We start from the raw sequence: 18,787 nt of genomic DNA on the forward strand, positions 1-18,787 counted from the left end.
GGAAAATAAATGGCAATGATAATTCATATCACTATGGCCTTGAATAATACAATGGATACAGTTAGGAGACCTTAGTGGGTTATCAAATAGGATGGAAAAGAGGGTCTGTCCTTGTAACAGATACTGAAATGAACAGATTGCTCAAATCAGCCTGGTTTGTTTCCCACGTTCTGGCCAGTTATATAAGTATTTTGAAGCATTAATATGCTTTATGATACCAGAACAGACAGTCCTAGAATTGTACTGTCAGTCGGTGACTTTAAAATATGGAGAGATGGGTTGGCAGAAGAGTGTTATGAGTAATTATTGGACCAGACTTTACAACAACATCAATGTGTGAGAAGGAAGTTTATACAGAGAGACACCTTATAGCAATAAAGCTCAAGCAGCACCTGGGCTTTAATAGGGAAGCGCTGTTTGAGCTGTGAACTCCGCAGCAGGTTGGATTTCTTTGGGCTATGAATTTATGACATTGCCCTTATTTTGCCTCAACACTAAATATAAATACTGACAGCTGAAGTGGGATAGAGAAAGAGTGCTTCTAGAGTTTGTGCAGAATTTGATTTATGCCACGTAAAGACTAACAAAGCCTTTAATTGGGTGTTCTGAGGGCAAGGAAAATTTATAGAGCAGCTGCCTGTTACACAACAGATTTATTTTCTGAAAGCCATGATGGCAGGGGGCTGAAAACACAAACAATCTACATTCTTAAGGATCTGCTTCTAGTGAAATGACTTGCAACAGAAATGCTAGAATATATGACTATTATATACATATAAGGTGTCTTAAATTTCTCTGCATTTGGGTTTGGAACCACATGAGAGTAAGTAAAATTTTGGGGGGGAGACTGTTTTCTTTAAGACAAATTATACCTAAAGTCACAGATCAGTTACTTTTAGCTGAACATGTGCATAAAGGAAAAGCACATTGTCCTCTATAACAAATGCTCTCAAAGTGTTGCAGAGGATGAATGTGGTCAGAGTGGATGGCTGTAGGCCGTTATTTCACTGATCCCTGCCAATCTAATTTGTTTCTCGGGGCGTCTGATTAGCCCTCAAATTGCTGTAATCATGAGACAATCTCTTGTGTTTTCTCAGCTGATAGTCAGTCGTATCTAGCTGCAGGCTAGCAATTAGCTATCCTCTGCCCTCTAATAGTAAAATCATGGGCCAGCATTTGAGGACTGCATTTAACAGGAATTATGTCTTTGTAAAAGGACATGTTTACTTTGCATCCCTGAGTAATGTATTTCTATAAATATATTGATTATAACTTACTTGCTCAGCAATATTCTCTTCAAACTGATGCTACGCCACAACAGTGGTTGACATGAAAGAGAAAACTCACCATTGAAGTGGACAGTTCACACTAATCTATAGTGCCCCAATTGGCAATGTTGAGAATGCAATGCGTACTTGCGTTGTGTCATGAATTTGACACATTTTGGAATGCAACTACACACGAAATCGAAAGCTTGTGTAGCTAGAAGCGCCTGCGTTCATATACTTGTGTAGAGTATGTTTCGCTTGGCTGCAACCTATTCTCATAGAATAACCATTACTATCACAAAATGTTTGTAAATCTAGTTTTACGTGCCACATTCTGTTTAGCTGCAGTTTCCTGGTGAAATGAACAGTAGAGGCATTACAACAATTGTGCGTTTTATTCACTTTCACTCAAAACATAGGTACTATGGCTGTTTATGACTTTATAAACACTTATTTTTCACTCTATTCCTCACACCCTACTGTGTTATTATATCAAAACTCCTTTCTCTAACACATCATTTGAAAAACGATACATTTTAACACTTGTAAAACAGACTCATCTACACTTACAAACTTATTCCAGTGTGCTTAACATTCGCGGTCACTCACCTGATAGAGTGTTGGATTTTGGACTCTGACACCAAGCCTCGAGCCCAGCCAAGAACGCTTGAAACGAAAGTAAAAGTGAAGTGAAAGTGCCACAGAAGCCACACAAAATGACTTGGTTGCTTCAGTAAATGTGCTTTTTATGTTTTAAAAACACCATAATTTAAGTTTAGGTGTTAGTTTAGGAAAAGGATATCTGTTTTGTTCACCTCTCATTTATCTTTTTGAACACTATTTTGTTAGGTTTAGGTAAAATGTTTAGGTTAAGGAGGTAAATTTGACTTACCTCCTTAAAACATCCATCTAATCTAACCTTAAAAACCTTGTCTGATTACAACATCATTTCCCTCGCTTTTGGCGCCCCCCCACTGGACATTTCACCGGGAAACTGCAGCTAAACGTGTAATGAAGCATGTAATTTTGGTTTGCTAAAATGTTGCCATTGTAAATGTCATGAGATCAGGCTGTTCGTTTTGTAGTAATTCTATTTTCCACACTGTAGAATAATAGTAATCAAAACTATAAAACAACACAAATGGAAGTATGGGAATTATGTATCAAACAAAAAATATCAAACAAATCATTAACTATTATAGCTAACAGCTAAACACAATCTTGGCATTCTCTCAAACAACTTCATGAGGTGCGTCCTTGGATGCTTTTTTACCAAGTTCCCATTTATGCTGCATCCTTGTTGGCTGCTTTTCCTTTACTATCTGGTCCAACACATCCATTAAAAAAAATAATAATTACAGTTTTGGTTATGGAAAGAAATTAATATTTTTATTTGCACAATTTATTTCTTCTACAAACCAAATTACATGAATTTGAGCATATGCCTTCAGATCAAAAAGGTTTTAAGATCATACATTTTAGACATGAATTCAGTCAGGAGTCCACACTTTTGACTGGTTGTGAACACATAGAGGGCATCTCAGCTCTCCCCCTTTCTAAAAGTCATCAGCTAAAGCTTAGAATGGGCCGTGATTTCAAAACCAGCTGGGAACGAATGTGTCCTTTGTCTCTGCTGCTAAAAAAGGTGGGGGAAAGTGGCCAAGACATGTATTTATTTTTAAATTGAAATACAAATCCCCTTTCTCCCTTGGAACACAATTTTTTTTGCCAAGTGCCCATTAAGGGATGAGGTGTGTACGGTACTTGATTTCAAGAACATTTCCTTATACATTGCCAAAAGTGACAATTACTCTGAGCATGTACCCATGTGTCAGTATACTGTGTGCACCTCTGAATTACCATTATATATCTTCATCTGACTACAGAAAAACCCAGGTACCTTACATTACAAAATACAATTTGTATAAGGACTTGTGAAATATATACTTCTGTGCAAATTTGTGGTGTTTTCTTCATATGAATTGTGTTTGAAGTCCCATAACCAGACCCAAATGAAATCTGCAGACTTTTTTTCTTCTTCTTTTTTTTTTTTTTTTTTTTTTTGTTCTTTTTTTTTTAAACTGTGGAATTCTGTGGATTGGTAAAATATGTTAAACATCATATAAAGTAGGCATCTATACTCTTATTGATAGCTAAAGCCTGAAAGTTAGTCAAAATATTTAATCAATTATCACAGAAGGGGAAAGGAGTGCGTAGAAGAATGCAAGAAAATAAAGCATAAATTTTTACAATGCTACTGAGATCATCGATCATAAATGGACATCACTGAGTAATACATTGCATCATCCTCAAAATACTTTTCCAGCTCTCAAAGAAAATAGATACTCATGAAGATGGTGAGAAAAACAAAAAGGATGCCATGTTCGTGTATCAATATCATGCTCCAGAAAGACAGATAGACAGACAGTCAGTAGGGCTGCATGATATTGAGAAAAGGTGCAATAAGAAGAAAAAAAAAGAGATTTGGTGCATAACACAGGACTTTTGACCTTAAACAATACCGAATAGACTGTTATTTTGAAATGCCTGCACTCCCAGGCAGACAATATATTGTAATAGAAACACTACAAAGTGAACATTTTCATAAAACAAAATGAACAGTAATTCATCAACAGAAGATTATCTGCGATAGCATGTCAGAAATATCTGGTATTCCATAATCCACTCCGGTATTATTAAAACAGACTTTTCCCTTCTTTTCTCTAGCAAAGACAACTCAGTTGTGATTATGTGTCTTCACGTGAATCGGACATTGTTGTTGTGTGTGCAGCGAGCTCATCTCAAGAGAAAGGGTGAAAAGCAAAGGAAGACACACTGACGTGCGGGTATCACACCAGTCGCAGACCCAGTCTATTCTCTGCTATGTGAGTCACTATAAAAGTTACTTTTTAAAGTATTATAACCATTCCGTTTGTAGATTTGCGATATTTCGATAAATTCGATATATCGTGCAGCCCTAATTGACAGACAGACAGGATGGTTCAAATGCAGGTGAAAGCAGGTGTCTCTCCACAGAGTTTGTGTTTTATATCTTTTGGCCTTGTCTCAGAGGTGTAGAGTTACACAGCGCTCTCCAGTTCCTATTCCATTGAACTTTGTTCAACTCACAACTGTCAAGCTCAGCATGCAAAGATGCAGAGAGGATACTAAAGACTCCACATCCACTTTGAAATCTATTATCACACAAACATGTGTCAATCCTTGTGAAAGACACGCCAGGTCCCTAGTGAGCCAGCACTTACTAAGCTGGACCCATCTTACTCCTTTAATATGGTATGCGATCAGTTTCTGAAGAATGACAAGCTTCTAACAGGGCCTGTCTGCTTCACGAATCATGGAGTTTAATGGTGAAAGTATCCTTCTCTCTGTCCTTCCCCTCTCCACACCTGTTCAGACTGCTTCCTCTCTACAACGCCGATGATTTGAGCAGCAGCAGTTTGATGGAAAGCAGCACACAAGTGCACACACACATAGATGCACACACACTCACACATAAACACACTTAGCCATGCTTATGAGGGTCAACTAATACAGTACATATGGACAGTGTACAGTGCACTGGGGAGGTTGTCAGGCTGAGATGAAAAATGCAGTTCCTGTGAGGGAATTTTCCTGGGAGGCTTATATGTAAATCAGTGTTGAAAGGTCAAACCAATAGTAGATTGCAGAGGATTATATTATCATGTTTTATCTATCTATCCATTATCAAATGTTTTTGCTAATAACTGCAGTATGCTCCCATACACAGATAATATCTTAAAATTATGTCTGATAGCAAGGCAGCTGTCTTAGGTTTGGGACACAGCCTCAGTGTCCTTTCCTCTTTTGTTCCTACTTTGACTGTGTTTAGAAGCCGATGCATTTCACACCTAGCCATTAACAGGGGCGGTGAGAAATGGGCTTGGCTTACAGCTAAGCATTTTATTACAATATGGAAAAGTATTACAAAGTGTGTATTACAAAGTGAACTGCTTATTTTTGGTGGATTTTTAGTCAGTTCCACCCACACAAAGTTTACCCGGGTGTCCTTGCAGAGTAACAACAGGAGTAGTTCATCACATTAACTATGAAAATGTTCCACTAAGCTTGACAACCACAAAGTGTCTGTTTATCTATCTATCTATCTATCTATCTATCTATCTATCTATCTATCTATCTATCTATCTATCTATCTATCTATCTATCTATCTGTCTGTCTGTCTGTCTGTCTGTCTGTCTGTCTGTCTGTCTATCCATCCGTCTGTCTGTCTGTCTGTATGTCTGCCTGTCTGTCTGTCTATCTATAGACATATGCCAGGCACAGACTTAGGCAAAGACTTCTTTTGCAAAACATGGATTGCCAGACCAGACGTGATGACAACTTACCTCTTCTAGAACCCATAATGTAATCAATCATCAACAGCACAGTAATGTCTAAGTGTTTGCATTGGGTAAACTAGCAATTTACTGTAACTCCACACAAAGTGGACTGACCCATGAGAAGGCACTATAGCTTCAGCCACGGATCTGTGGCTGAAGAGATTGGTGGAAAAATACAGCTGTGAAAACAGAGCATAGATCACATGTTACCAGAAAAATAATTCAGAGGATGCACTTTGACTTGCTATAAAGGATACATAGTGTGTGGAATTTTAGCGGCATTAAACCAACACATTGATCAGGTTCAAATAATTTTTTACTTCACTCTGTGATTGTTTTTCTTTCTTCATTAAAGTAACTATTGTCCCACATCTGTGCACAGGAACCTAAGATTACCTGTTTCTAACTTATTCTTCATTACACTTTAGTAAAGACAACTAGACCTAAATAGACCAAACAAATGTATGAATGAAGAAGAGAGGATGGGAAAATCAGAATGAATAGTGATGGTTGGAGTGATTAACATGAAGGTCTGTAATGAATGTGTAGTTGTTTTCCCTGCTTGTTTACTGGAATGAAGGAAACAGCAAAGAAGGATGAAGTGATTTATTTAAATTGCCTTGACTGCTTCAAAAATTATTCTGGATTAAATACATGTTAGACTCAATAATATAATTGATGATTACAACATCAATACTGCATAATGTTGATTACCACAAAAATATTTGTTATTTTCTTTAAAAAAAAAAAAAAAAAAAATTGAAGTTATAGTGAGGCACTTACAATTGAAGTGAATGGGGCCAATTTTTTAAAGGTTTAAATGCATACATGTGACGCTTATAATTTTATAAAAGCATTTACATTAATTCTTTTAAAACTCATGTATTATGGAGCTGTTAAATTGTTTAAAGTTGTTTTAGGGTTTACAGCATTACATTGTTATGGCAATGGAGTTGTACAATTGGATATTAATTTACACAGAAAAGGTTAGTAAATGATTTTATCACACTAAATCTTGTTAACATGCATATTGTTTACTTGTGGCTATACTTTTGAAACAGTGAGTATTTTAATGTTTACAGATTGGCCCCATCTGTAAGGAGAGAAAGGTTTAAATACATTTTTTCAGTAATCAATATTATGCCACAAATGTTGTTGATTAAGCTTAACTTGTATTGAACCCGAAATATTATTTTAAGACATCTGTTACGTATTTGATAAAACATAATGACATGCCCAATAATTAATCTGATCTCTTTATTTATGGCCATTAAAGGAATAGTTGAACATTCTGTCATCATTTACTCATCCTTGTGATGTTTCAAACCTATATGGCTTGCTTTCTTCTGTGGAACACAAAAGGGTATGCACTGACAGCATCAGTCTCCATTCACTTTCATTGCATATTTTTTTTCCATACAATGAAAGTGAATGGAGATTGGGGCTATCCCTTTAAAGTGCTTCAGGTCACAGTAAATAATGTGATTCATTATTCTTAACTTTTAATATGATATATGTGCCAATGACTGTTTAGTTAAAAACTCCCAATGGGGTTTGAGTCTAGTTATTAGTTATGCTGTCAACCGTCTACTTTTATTTTATACAAAAGTGGTGGCATATGTTCTGAACACTTACTGACACGCTCATTTGTACAGTAAATTAAGAGCAGACTGTGTTTTTGGACAATTTGTGCCACAGGCAGACAGGTGCGTACATTCACTGAGTAAAGCAATGAAGAAAATGAACAAAAACCTCTCTCCATCTTCCCATCAAAAGAAAAAAATTACCTGACTATAAGTGATCTAAGGCCTGTAATTTATTTTGATGTGGATGTCGGCAATACTTTAATATCTAAAAAGAAAATAAGTTTGAGGGTGGAGCAGGGGCCTAATTACAGAAGTGTCAGAGAACCATGCAGACCAGAAAGGGGCCTGAGGCTTGGGCTAACCGCCATAACCCAGGAGCAGCCATCCTTTGCACCTCATGTCATTTAAAAGAGGGCAGCTCTGCGTTTTGGCCACCCTTCACTGAGGGAAGGCAAGGGGAGAATGAAACGAAGGAGGCGGGCATTCAGTGGTGCAGGAAATCTTGCATTCATTAACATCTGCACAGGGGATTAGGACACTCTTTTAACACGTGCAACCCATAACAGCCCCAACATGTAATAATGCTGAGCTGGAAGTCAGGGTAGTAATTTTGATATTTAAGAGCCACATCTGTTTGATAGGCTGGTTATAGTCACATGAAAATGTAGAGACTGGAAGATCAACATGTTTTGCTGGATGGTTATTCAGCATGAAGAGCAGCTTAATGGGGTCATTTCATGATGAATCACATTGCCCTTGATCTTTTAAGATAAAAAGAGTTCAATATACTATGAAAACATACCGTACTAAGTTTCAGGACTCAAAACTTCCTCCTTAGTCCAAAGAGAGCATTTATTGAAACCAAGCTGCCTAAACAACTTGTTCTGAACTTCCACAACTTTCTGACTTGAATTCATCAACAAACGTTCGGCCATATTTATTGGTTGATCAGAAACTTGGACCGTCCAGTTTAGAAGAAAGCAATGTTGCTCATTTCACATGTGAAGGGAGCAAAGGGTGAGCAACAGTTGGGAAATTGTCATGAAAAAAATAAAATATAACTTTACCAACATTATCATTGGACCTCACGGAAATTTTTATAAAAATGTGAAGCCTTGGTTTGTTGATAAAATCCTTGGTTTCACACATAAACTACATGAAACTTCATAGTTACATTTTCTGATGACGAAGAACATGATGATGAAGAAAAAAGATGATGATGAAGATGACGAAGTAGGTGACAAAGAAGAAGATGAAGAAGAAGACAGCAGACAGCAGAGACAACGGAAAGGAAAATCATGACAACAAAGAAAACAACAAAGACAACAAAGAAGACAGAAGAAAGTGAAAAAGACAAAGACAACAAAAGAAGTTGAAGAAGTCAACAAAGATGACAAAGAATAGGATGAAGTGGACAAAGAAGATGAAGACGATGATTAAGATGACAAAAAAGATGATGAAGAAGATGACAACAAATAAGAAGGGATGAAGAAGAAGAGGACAAAGTAAATGACAAAAATATGAAGAAGACAAGGATTAAGAAATAGATGACAAAGAAGACAGTGAGGACGAAGATGTCAACAAAGTAGACGCGAAGATGATGACGACAAAGACGATGAAGACAACGACAAAGAAGGCAAAGAAAACGAGGCAGATGACAAAGAAGAAGATATGGACGCAGAAGACGATGACATGGACGATGACGAAGATGAATTAGAAGACGACAAAGAATATGCTGTAGAACACAAAGAAGATGAAGAGGACTTCGACAAAGAAGGTGAAGAAGAAGAGGACGAAGAAGATGAAGATGAAAAAGTAGATGACAAAGAATAGAATGAAGAAGACAACGACAAAGAAGAGGATAACGAATACAAAGAAGATGACAGAGAAGAAAATGAAGAAGACAACAAAGTAGATAACAAAGAAGACAACAAAAAGATGACAAAGAAGACGATGAAGAAGATGACAAAGAAGTCGACGAAGAAGACTACAAAGAATATTAAGCATAAGAAGACAATGAAGAAGATAACAAAAAAGTCCAACAACAAGATGATGGCAAAAAAGGTAGCAAAAAGAAGGCAACATAAAAGAAGACAACAAAGTGGACGACTAAGAAAACAATGAAAAAGAAGACGATGAAAATGACAATGAAGACTACAAAGAAGATTAAGAATAAAAAGATGACGACAATGTAGATTAAGAATAAGAAGATGACGACAACGAAGATGACAAAGAAGACAAAGAAGATGGTGAAAAACAAAAAGACGAAAAAGAGGAAGATGATGACCAAGAACAAGAATCCCATTTACACCTGATATTAAGATGCATTTTTGGTGATCCCATCACATGTGGTCAGTGTTTAACACAGGTCTAAATGGGGTCTAAAACATTTTGGATCGGATCACAAAAACCACATACAGACGTAGTGAAAAACGCATGTGACCACATTGCATTGGAGGTGTCTGTTCTGTATGCGTTCCAGACAGCAGTGAAGCACCTCACCTGTCAATCAACCGCTGCACGGTTTAGTCACGAGAACTTCACGGATCTTCTTCAGTGTGTCTGATATCAACATGCAGTGACACAGATGACAAGCACACACATCTGAAGCTCAGGTTTATACAGGTACTCTACAAAAAATAATGAACAATTCTGATTGAAATATTGTGTTTGTGCCTAGATTACATTTCAACTGCATCTGTAAGAAACAGCGTGCCAGTTTTGTTCATACTTTTCTTATTGGTTTATTATCATGCAGTAGCACAATGACATAGTGACTGATGTCGTCAAGAAATCAGAGACCCAAGGGAATGCAAGAGATGCATTTGAGACACATGGTAATACCAGGCATAAACAGCGATGTGTCTTATCTGACCACATGTTATTGGATTACCCGAGACACATCTTAATACCAGGTGTAAACGGGTTAAAAAGACAAATAAGTAGTGATGGGGAGTTGTCTCCAAAAGAGTCGAATCCTCGACACTGACTCGTCCTAGAATCAGAGTTGACTCTGATACAGGAATCGATTCTTTTGTTCGACTCTGTAACTTTACGAACAGGACGTTGTGATTGGCTCAAAATAATGAATTGGTGTTCTTAAGAACCACTCGCATCCTCTACAAACACCTGTTGGTTGGTGGGACACCACCTCATTCATCATGTGCGTTTGAGTGAGAGATAATGTGCGTGTGTGGAAAAGAAAGAGAGGCTGTGACAGATTTGAAAACTTTCTGTGGTTTGTATAGTATTACAGTACATCAATGCAAGGGACAGTGGTTGGTGAAGTGGATTCTCCCAATTTGTCTAGTTTCTATATGACAATGAAATGATTTCCGACCCAGCCCGTTTCTTGTTATTTTCCCTCTTAAAATTGGATATGAGCAGCAACTAGGGAATGAATTTGTTACCGGTTAGTTTAAGGTAAAGTTATGCAATGTCTCTAATTTGAACAGTACTAAAAGTGTGCTGTTATAATAGCAGGAGTTTATGTCTTCATGTCACATATTTTAATAACACTTAAGAGAAAATAAAAACTAAATTTAGTGTGTGATTAAAGACTGCAATCTTCACAGGGCCATCGCCAGAACATATGAAATAGGAAACACTATTAACTTACAGGTAAGCTAGTGATATTTTATCAAAGCAATAACCACACCAAAATATCTTAATTAAACCCTCTGCTATTTAATCTGTTGTGGTCGAGACTGTTGAGTTTAAAAAGCTGCCATTTTAAAATTTTCACCATAAGTTCCATAAAAAATCAAGTTCACTTACCATACTGTATGTTCCATTAAAAACAACTGTCCAAATGTATTCTTTTTTACATTTTATTACATCTCCATAATATGCCTATTAATAGTTATTTAAGTGAATCGAGCAAGAAAATATGTGCAATTTGTTTTTCCATCAGCATGGAAGCCATCTAGACTAAAGTAAGCTTCTCCCATCCCACTAATGCTAGTGTTTGGATTTGGGTAGGAGAAACTGTCCAGCAGTTACAGAAAAACTTCAACTTTATCATGGAGCGGCAATCGAACGCAATAAGCGGTGGATTGAGTAAGCTACAGTATATACGAATGAAAATTAAACTATGATTTTTATAATTCCATTGATTTTCCTCTCATGCCTGGCAAGCAATTTTGGGGGTGAAAATATGTCACATGGGAAGGCACTGCCCACTAATGGCCATCCCTGGTGACGGCCCTGAATTTTGAAACTGTCCTGATTGAAGAGTCGATTCCATCGACTCCAAAAGCTGGGGTCGGGAATCAGAGTTCACTCCAAAAAACTCTAAATAGAACACCCCTACAAAGAACACAACGAAGAAGAAGATGAACAAGGAAGATGAAGAAGACACATCGTTATTACTCACATCAGTTACATCAGAATCAATAGAGTCAGAATATGACTTTCATAAGCATTAAAACTGATCAGCACGTTCAAGACGAAAGGAAAACCAGTTGCTAGTAAAATTAAATGTCAGTTGATCTAAACAACTGCTACTTTATGGAAGGTGCAACTTTTTAGGGCCAACCATCTGGGTTATTAATTGTGTTTACAGAGAGCTATTCTTAACAGGGTAATAAGTAATATGTGATTTATTTTAAGATATTATCAAATGCATTTGTGGTAAGTGAGTCACTGGCCCAATTTTGGAGGCATAAAAAACCTTTGAGAATCACTTCCCATAATATTCATCCTTCAAGGCCACACTCTAAAAGATCACTTTATTGTGACCACACAATAAATGGGCCAAAGTTCTAATTTCTCAATTGCTAATAGTGCTCTTGAAGCAGCGTGTTTATTAGTTAAGCAGCTAACCTAGGCTTAGAGACCTAAATCAAACACAAAACATAATGGAGAATGACATATCAAGAGAAAGATGGAGAGAAAGATGAATTCAGTTTTTACTTTATCCTTTGGAAATGCAATGTTACAGACAAATGGTACCTGGAGAACACATGCCTTATTTAAGATGAGGGCCTATTGGGAAAACATCACTGGAAAACTGACGTAATTATATCTAAAGACATCATGATTTCCTATGACCTACAACTTTTCCTACTATGCAATTCCCGATCTCTGGTTAATAAGAGAGATGAGTTTTAGCTCCTCTTGAAAACAACAAAAGCTGAGATCGCAAGTGTTACTGAGAAATGGGCCTGTGAAAATAATCCAGATGAGATCTTGGACATGGAAGGCTATATAGAAAAGACAGAGTTTCAAATACAAAGTTGAGAGGTGATGGTGTTGCCATATATGTGGCCAAAAACTTATAAAAGATGTACTGAATTAGAAAGAGGAAATGTTGAATGCCTTTGGATACAATTACAACCAAGGCAACTCCCTAGAACAGTCTCATCTGTTGTAATTGGAGTATTTTATAATCCTCCCTGGGCAAATGAACAAGAACTGTAGCTAAAAGCTATAAACTATATCTTATTAGCACTAAAGAGGCTTGCATAATTTTTTTCTGGGGATTTTAACCAGCTACCCATCAAGTCTATTATCAGTTCTCATCCAGATTCTAAACAAGTTGTCAAGGAAAACACCAGAGGAAATACTATCTTAGACTTGATTATAACGAGTCTTGATACCAACTATAATATCCCAAATGTATTTACCTCCTTAGACTCAAGTGATCACATTACTCTGTTGATGGCCCCCTTGAAAAAAAAAAAAAAAAAAAAACAGTGTTAAGGACAAGGTGTATAGAGTGTGTTGATGTGCTGCCTAGGAAAGGAGAGAAGCCCTTGAGAGAAGTCTGTTGAAATAAGGATATGTTTTGCAAGAAATCCTACTTAGCCAGCACCACTTAGATTGGGTGGTCAGGAGGCAGCCTGCCTGTGGTATTGCAGTCAAAATACATAGGGTATCACCATGACAACATTCATGAGTTTTTGAAAAGGGCTTCTCAGCATCTGTATTTTTTTACAGTGTTGGCAAAGCATGGAGACTCTGTTGATGACCTTGTCAGTATATTTTGTTCTCTGATAAGACCATGTCTTGAGCATGGAAATTTGCTTGCAGCGGGTAGCACAAAAAGGCAAGCGGCTGCCTTGGAAAAGGTACAGAAGAGAGCACAAAAAATAATTGAGAGGAACACAAACATCTCAATACACCTACCTGATCTGCGAACTTGAAGAGATCAAGCCACTGTGAAATTAATAACAGAGATGTCCCTGAGAGATCCTCCACTTCACAATATTATTCTATTAACTAGGGGATAAAAAAATGATAAATTCTTTGGGGAAAAAACACTGTATTAAAGACATTACAAAATGTTCTGGTAATCCTACCACTCCTTGGTATCAGACTCTTTAACAATAATAGAGTTTTTACTTAGAATTTGTTTTTGTTTTTTGTTTTGTTTTTGTGAATTGTACTTTAGAGTAAAGTTTTCTGTGTGTTTTTAAGTGTGCTTTTAAACGTTTTAAATTTGTTTTGTTTTTTATATACACTGGTGGCCAAAGGTTTGGAATAATGTACAGATTTTGCTTTTATGGAAAGAAATTGGTACTTTAATTCACCAAAGTGGCATTCAACTGATCACAATGTATAGTCAGGACATTAATGACGTGAAAAATTACTATTACAATTTGAAAAAAATTTTCAGAACTTCTTAAACTACTTCAAAGAGTTCTCATCAAAAAATCCTCCACGTGCAGCAATGACAGCTTTGCAGATCCATGGCATTCTAGCTGTCAGTTTGTCCAGATACTCAGGTGACATTTCACCCCACACTTCCTGTAGCACTTGCCAAGAGTGTGCCTTGTCGGGCACTTCTCACGCACCTTACAGTCTAGCTGATCCCACAAAAGCTCAATGGTGTTAAGATCCATAACTCTCTTTTCCAATTATCTGTTGTCCAATGTCTGTGTTTCTTTGCCCATTCTAACCTTTTCTTTTTGTTTTTCTGTTTCAAAAGTGGCTTTTTCTTTGCAATTCTTCCCATAAGGCCTGCACCCCTGAGTCTTCTCTTTACTGTTGTACATGAAACTGGTGTTGAGCGGGTAGAATTCAATGAAGCTGTCAGCTGAGGACATGTGAGGCATCAATTTCTCAAACTAGCGAATCTAATGTACTTATCCTCGTTTAGTTGTACATCTGGCCTTCCACATCTCTTTCTGTCCTTGTTAGAGCCAGTTGTCCTTTGTCTTTGAAGACTGTAGTGTACACCTTTGTATGAAATCTTCAGGTTTTTGGCCATTTCAAGCATTGTATAGCCTTCATTCCTCAAAACAATGATTGACTGATGAGTTTCTAGAGAAAGCTGTTTCTTTTGACTTAATATTGACCTTAAGACATGCCAGTCTATTGCATACTGTGATAACTCAAAAACAAACACAAAGACAATGTTAAGCTTAAGTTAACAAACCAAATAGCTTTCAGCTGTGTTTGATATGATGGCAAGAGATTTTCTAGTACCAAATTATCAATTTATCATGATTACTCAAGGATAAGGTGTTGGAGTGATGGCTGCTGGAAATGGGGCCTGTCTAGATTTGATCAAAAATTACTTTTTTCAAACAGTGATGGTGCTGTTCTTTACAACAGTATTGTCCTGACTATACTTTGTGATCAGTTGAATGCCACTTTGGTCAATTAGAGTACCAATTTCCTTCATTATTTCAAACTTTTGGCCTCCAGAGTATATATACATAAATCTGATGTATTTTCTGCATTACTTCAACTTCATTACTTTCTTTGCTAAGCAGAAAAGAAAATACACTTACTGAGCACTTTACACCTACTTATTCATGCGATTATCTAATCAGCCAATCGTGGGGCAGCAGTACAATGCATAAAATCAGTTATCAGGAGCTTCAGTTAATGTTCACATCAACCATCAGAATGGGGAAAAAATGTGATCTCAGTGATTTTGACCGTGGCATGATTGTTGGTGCCAGATGGGCTGGTTTGAGTATTTCTGTAACTGCTGATCTCCTGGGATTTTCACACACAACAGTCTCTAGAGTTTACTCAGAATGGTGCCAAAAACATCCAGTGAGCAGCAGTTCTGCAGACAGAAACGACTTGTTGATGAGAGGGTTCAATGGAGAATGGCCAGACTGGTTCGAGCTGACAGAAAGTCTACGGTAACTCAGATAACCGCTCTGTACAATTGTAGTGAGCAGAATAACATCTCATAATGCATAACACATCGAACCTTGAGGCGGATGGTCTACAACAGAAGTACATGTCGGCACTTTATTAGGACCATAGTGTTCCTAATAAAGTGCTCAGAGAGCGTAAACTTCAACTTAAAAAAAAGAAGTTGCAGCGTGAAGCTTTTACCCATGTTTCCACTGATCATGGTATAAATAATGGGGGGTGTTGTACTTGCTTGTTTTAATTATTACCCCCCCCCCATCCCCTCGGAATCTATGCCCTGGTGTACTTTACACATGCACTAAATTGAATTCTTTGACCATTGCATTGTGTCTCGCTGTTTTTTCTCGTCTTGCAAAGGAGCACTGCATTTTTTAGATGCAGTGTTTGGTTAAAAACAACATCAACTTTCAAAAATGCTCCTCGAGACACCTGTGTTCTATTTTATCCATTGAGTTTCATCTAGCTTTATCTTTTTGTGCAAGAACGGATTGGTTCTGAACAGCCTGTAAGCTGTACAATGTAACTCTTATAGGGGTTATATCATATATACATTTTTTATTTTAGTTTTCCCTCTGATGTTGACTTATAATGTTAGGAAAGTTTCTGGACCAAAAAACAGTAATAATTTTGTTTTAATTGACCATTTCCATCCTCTTTCTGAGACTTATACAATTTTTGAAGTTATAAAGACTGTTTTTTTTTTTTTTTTTCTCAGCTGTGCCTTTAAGACTCTCAAGTAAATGGCTGCTACACATGTGAAATGAGTAATGACACTTCAGCACTGCAAGCTGTGGGTTTGATGTTGGCTCCAATGTAGTTTTTATCTGTCCCATCCTTCAATAATGGTCTTTTTGCAAAGCCTGTATTGCATAGTGATAGATTCACAAAGCAATCCATGCTGAGATGTTCCACACACAAACTGTGACCATCAGACTGAAATGATCAGGGGCTTGTTAAAAGTAAACTTCAGCTGGTCATTGATAATGATTGTTCAAGCCAATTTTCTGAACACATCTTTTTAGACTGGGAGAGACATCTTGAGTTCTGAAAGACTAGTACATTGTCTTTGAAAAGGTGAATTGAAATTTGATTCCTCATGATATGACTTTAAAAAATACAATATAATGACAATTTTTCTCACTGTCTTTGTCGGTGAGTGGACATTACGAGTAAAGCTTTATGGAATATTCTCACTACTTTGAATCTGGAGATCAGGAAAAATATGTTATTGTAAGTCTGTTTGGCAAGTACAGTTATTCCATATATTGTTTGATCATCACCTATAATGACATTTACTATCTTCTATGCAACTCATATGGCAAATTAATCATGGATATTTAAGAGAATCATCTAAATATAGAGCATGAACACGCTGTTTCTTTAAAGATCATTTACTGTCAGTGCCCATACAGGGATGCATGATTACTAAGTAGTTGACCAGAAAATTATCATGTTCAAATTGTGTCCAGATGCCCTTGCTTTCTAGTGAACCAGATGAAATGGCTCTGCTCAAGAGCATGCTCATATGTTCTTCAGTGAAAAAAAAAATAATGACAAGGCTTTTTCCTCATGCACTGATACTCAATGTTGGGAATTTGATCTGGTCTGTTAAAAGACATTTTACTAAGTTTCCACAACCTGTCACAAATGTCATCTGACAGTTTGTGTTAACATTTGGTCTGTATTTCTTCTAAATTGACCATTGATGCATTTCTTGCATAAATGGCAGGTCTTTGCGCAACATTGCACAACTGATATTGCACAACAATATTAGAACCTATTGAACAGGAAATCTATTGCACTCATCTCCAATGTCATTTTTCATCCTGAACTAAACTGGACATATTATAATTACATTGAGTTCATTCAGTTTCATGGAAATTCTCCAGTTCACTTGTGCTAAACCCTCTGTGGGGATATCCGAGCTTCAGATGTGATTGATAGTGGAAGGACATCTCCTAATTTGACTAAAATCACAGCTGGAACCGTGGGTCAGGAAATTCTCTAATAACTTTTTAAAGCTTTCTGTGGGCCTGTGGAAAACGAACTATAATCGAATCTGCCTGTGTGGTTTTATAAATGTAATTACAGCAGCCGCTGCTTGAGGTCGACGATTTTGATTTTGGAGGTCCAAAGCTCATCTGCTTAGCTAACCGCAGCCTTAGTTGCTACAGACAGCAAAACAGCAAACAAATGAAATAGTAATTATGACTGGCGTGACCTATAATTTACAGATTATCCTTTTCAACTCTGCAGACCCAGTACTGGGTCCGTGGGTGCGGCCAGTAGCGTGTAATAAGTTTACAAAATAAAAGTCCTTGGATCCACAAGTCCGGCATATGTGGTGCAATTTGAAAGCTTAGAATCTGAACTTTTCACATAACTCCATCACTTTTGCTTTTATGTTACGTAAAATAAGATAAGACCTGAAAATCTCTGTGTCACAAATAAGTGCCACCTTTTTGTAATGCTGTAGAAATATGCTGTAAATCTGAATATGAAAGTGTTTCACACAGCACATAAGTAGACATGTCATATATCAAATGAAAGCTCTCATTCTCTCATTCTCAGAGTGACTATGTAGTTTATTTTATTGGCATAATGCCATAGTTTGAATCTTTATCAAAAGAATCATGACGTGAAATCTCTATAAGACAATAAATACAAACATTGCATGTCTACCCTTATCACTGCTTCTGTAAGCCCCAAATAGCCACTTTTATATACAGTTTATATCAACTCTTACCTTAGGTTGTTTTCTTTAAAATGAGCCATTGTTTACTTATCTGTGAGCTTGCTTGGGTAAATAATTCAATGCTATATCTCAAAATATGCAGTCCAGTAAAAAAAGCATGATAAGCAAATCATCGGCCATTGATGTTCTCAACTATTGACGATGAAATGTTACATCATATACATCATCGCAAAGCTGAGGATCTCAGCTGTCAAACGACACAAAGATTTAGTTTCTAGACAACTCCGAAGCCAAGATATTCAGCATAACAGTGAGGATGATCTATGCACTCTAAAAATACACTTAATGTCAATGGACGAACGTATGCGTGTGCGCTCAGCTGAGTTGGTGCGCCCCCTACATTTCATCTGTATATTGTGATGGAAAGTGAGAGAGGAAAAATTATTTTTCCTAGTAATTGCTAGGCTGACATGAGAAATACAAGCACAATCAGTTTGACAGATGGACAGCACATAGATCCATGCATGCGGGTGGTCCTTGCGTCAGGAGTAGAATTAGATATCATTCAGTCAACTCTATCAGCTCATTCCAATAGCTGTGCAGAGCCAAATACTCCACTGACAGCCAACTCACATGTGTTTTGTGGACAGGGGACAATTGTACTTTTGTCCTCTTGTATGGACTGCTCTGTTCTGGCTTCTTTTTAAGATACTACTATTTTGTGTCCTCATTCTGGCTTA

The sequence above is a fragment of the Myxocyprinus asiaticus genome, chromosome 21 (genome assembly GCF_019703515.2).
Source record: "Myxocyprinus asiaticus isolate MX2 ecotype Aquarium Trade chromosome 21, UBuf_Myxa_2, whole genome shotgun sequence".
Taxonomy (NCBI): Eukaryota; Metazoa; Chordata; class Actinopteri; order Cypriniformes; family Catostomidae; genus Myxocyprinus; species Myxocyprinus asiaticus.